Here is a 3,684-nt window from a genome sequence, read left to right as displayed (position 1 = left end):
TACAAACAAAATCAAATGAATTAGGAACCAAGTGAAATGCAAACACCAAAACTTTTCACAAAAAATCATTTCGAGTCATCATTCCTAACCGCTCTTGCTCTTGGATTACCAAATGCTTCCAAGAGCAGATTTAGCTGATATCAAACAAATAGACACAAAGTCACAAAGAATAGTTATACCCACTAAGATGATAAAAGGAAATTGCTAACACAATATAAAACTCAATTTTTTAAAAGCAAATCCACATCCATTATTACTTCAAGGATTTGTAGTTCAACAGTGTAATCATCCCCAACTGATCGACTACAAACATAAGTAATCTACTGCTAATTTCACTACTGAATTTTAGAAGGTAAGCAAAAAAATAAATAAATCATAATCCGATAAATAGTTGTGAAACATTTAGATTTAAACGCACTTGTTTGGCGCATCCTATCACGAAAATGCGAAAACTTAGCTCTACAAGTGGAGTTAATTCGACACATTATATAAATGTGGAATGGACCGGACAGTTTCGAACATATTTACATTCAGACGCTTCCCATAGCCAGATATCATCAAATTCAAATCAACGATACTTTTTCACGCATTGTTACTAACACATTCTTTGCCATTGTAAATAACGCATTTTAAATCACCATATTTCCCATAACACCTCGTTTGCAAGTTGTAAAGACAAAATCACCAGATTTCTCATAAAATAAAACTAAATCGGGATCATACGATTCCATAATTCCTATAACGGCAGTACCTCAGATGGGTTTGAACTTTTAATTATCCAAGCTAATTAATTGTAAGCAAAAGAAAATTGTTAAAAACCAAAAGTAATGGTCTTATTCATAGCGGCATATCTATGAACACCCTCAAACTTTCCAGTTCCTCCTATAACAACAATATGAGATTCAGTTTTAGGATTGAGCATCAATACCAAATAAAAGAAAACACAAAGATGATATAACCTGTTTTGTGTGGATACACCAATTGCATTTTTAATCTGTCGCTTCTGGGAGTTCTTGAAGTCTAATATTAAGAGTCAGAATAAAATCCCTGATTTGAAATACTTCAAAAGAGTCATACCTGTTCTCTTTGTTGGGCAGATTTCCAGATGCATGTGAGTTTATAAGTTAATGAGGAGAAATGTATGGGGTGAGTTAATGAGGTTCAATGGCACCCCGTATTGATTTCAAAGAAGAAACAATATTCAACATAAATCCCAATTGTTTGCCAGGAATTTGAAACATATGGGATTAATTAGGCACATTGAATTGTGAGATTTCCATTTGGCGGTAGAGTAAAACATGCTGTTATGGGAGACACTCCCAAACGTTGGATGAAGGCTTAAAATAGGGGTGCATTCTGAGCCAGGATTTATCTTTTGCACTTTCTTCCACTTTTAAAGTAATGGCAGCCGTGGATTGTAAAAAGAAAAATCTTGTTCACGTCCGTTAGATTGGGAAAAACACATTTGTTTTTGTAAGATAAATAAATGTACGTCTGGGGATCGTTCCAAATTCTCTGCGGCCATGTTCATTCGCCTGTCGGGCTTTGTTTGGTCCGGTAAAATCGGTTTATGAGGCCCGTTGTTATGAACTTGACAATGAACGGTTTTTTGGGCACCACCCTATTTTGGTGAGGACCATGATTTCATTTTTTGGTAGATATTAGAAGTAATTCTAGGTCACCCCTTATCTAAGTATTTATGTTAATACCAAACTTACCCTTCCTAGTTAAATCAGTTAGTGTAATGATTAGTTAAATAATTAAGTTAAATTAATTACTAATTAGTGAGGTTAGATTAATTAGTTGAGTATTTTTAAAAGAATAATTTTTGAGAAGAAGAGGGTTTTGATATATTTTTTACTTTTTTAGGATGATTGATTTCGAAATGAGGGTTTTAGATACTTATGTGTACTTCAAATTTAGTTAATCTTTCTTGAATTTGCCAAAACTTTCGAGAAAATGAAAATTTCTATAAACTGATTTCGGCTATGACAATAGAGTTCGGCTACGAAATCTGAAGAACAGGTAGCCGAACTCTTCTTCTAGTGTAGTTCGGCTAATAATTTTGAAGAAACGGTAGTCGAATTCAATTTTAATGGAGTTTTTGCTTTCAGAGAAAAGTTCGGTTAAGAATTTTTTTTGCGACATAACCGAACTAAAAGTTCGGCTAGGAAAAAAACTGCAACGTAACCGAACTTTTATCTGAAAGCATAAACTCCATTAAAACTAAGTTCGGCAACCTGCACCTAGAATTTATTTGTTTTTGTGAAATAGTCGAACTATTCTTCATGTTCTTTGTTTCCATCAGGTTTGGCTAGTTCGACAAAGTTTTTCCCAAAATTCCTAGCGAACTTATAGAGGTGGTAGTAGTGGTGGTGGTAGTGGTGGTTGATTTAAATTAAGCTATACATATATATAGAGAGAGAGGTGGTGGTGGTGGTCGGTGGTGGCGAGCGGCGGTGGTGATGGGAGGAAGCGGTTACATATATATAGGTGATTATTAAGTTAGTTTTAAATTAAATTAGGTTAAGGGTAGGTTAGTCATTTCTACATTTTAAGACACCCCTTTATAACTGTAGGGTAGATATTTTTATCACATAATGGTCCCCCACCAAAAAAAAGGTGGTGCCAAAAAAACAGTTCTTAACAATTGAGAGGCATATTCCAATGTTTTACCCAAATACCACCCACACATTTCTTATATACCACCCACAGACAAAAACCATAATAACCGTAGACCAAATTTAAAATGGGTGATAAAAACGTACCATTTTCTAACAATCATAAAACACCATTACATCTACCACCTCTAATGGCTGCAACGGCCGCCACCTGTCACCACCACCATCTTCAATTTAACATGGTTAAGATCATAGTCTTAGATCTTATTAAGAATTCAAGATTAATTTCAATCTTAATTACAATTTTAGTTTTGAGATAAAGAGAGGTTTTTATTTTATGTGATTTAGATAGATTAGGTTTCAATTTTTATCAGAAATAAATTAAGTTTTAGGTCTTACCCATGATGTCGATTTCGAAAACTAATATGTAAGTTCGCAGCAAAAAGAAAAAGAAAAAATCCATCAAAAAAAAAGCTATTGTGTTTCTCAAAATAAATTCAAATCAATTCCTCAATACTAATATGTTAGTGGCTTCCAATTTGATGTGGCATAATATGGAAATTTTGTATCTAAATCTATGCAAATCTTATATCCAGTATTATAATGAGGGGTGGTGGTTCGATGGCTGGTAGTGGTAATGGTAATACATGGGTGTTTCTGTATTTAGGTGGTACATGGTAAAAGGTAAGTTATTATTACTTATTTTTGATTAAGTTTATAACTATTGCGTTTTTAGTCTGTAGGTGGTATTTAGGAAAAGTGTGGGTGGTATTTAGGTAAAACTTATTCAAATGTTTGTGAGGCATACCAAACCATTTCCTATTTAGGATGGGTTTATAAGGGGTGTTCTAGCGGTAGGTAGATTACTAAGTTGTCCTTTAGTTATTCTAAAATTTTAAATATCTTTCATATATACATTTGAAACATAAACCTAAGATAATCAAAATACAAAATCATTTTCATTCATAACCTAATCTAATCATTATCAAACCGATTTGATTTTATTTTTCGTCGCTGATTCATAAATCTATGATCATTGATTATAACCACAAATATAAAATGA

The sequence above is a fragment of the Papaver somniferum genome, chromosome 6 (assembly GCF_003573695.1).
Source record: "Papaver somniferum cultivar HN1 chromosome 6, ASM357369v1, whole genome shotgun sequence".
In the NCBI taxonomy this organism is placed as follows: Eukaryota; Viridiplantae; Streptophyta; class Magnoliopsida; order Ranunculales; family Papaveraceae; genus Papaver; species Papaver somniferum.
Note: the sequence above shows the minus strand (reverse complement) of the source record.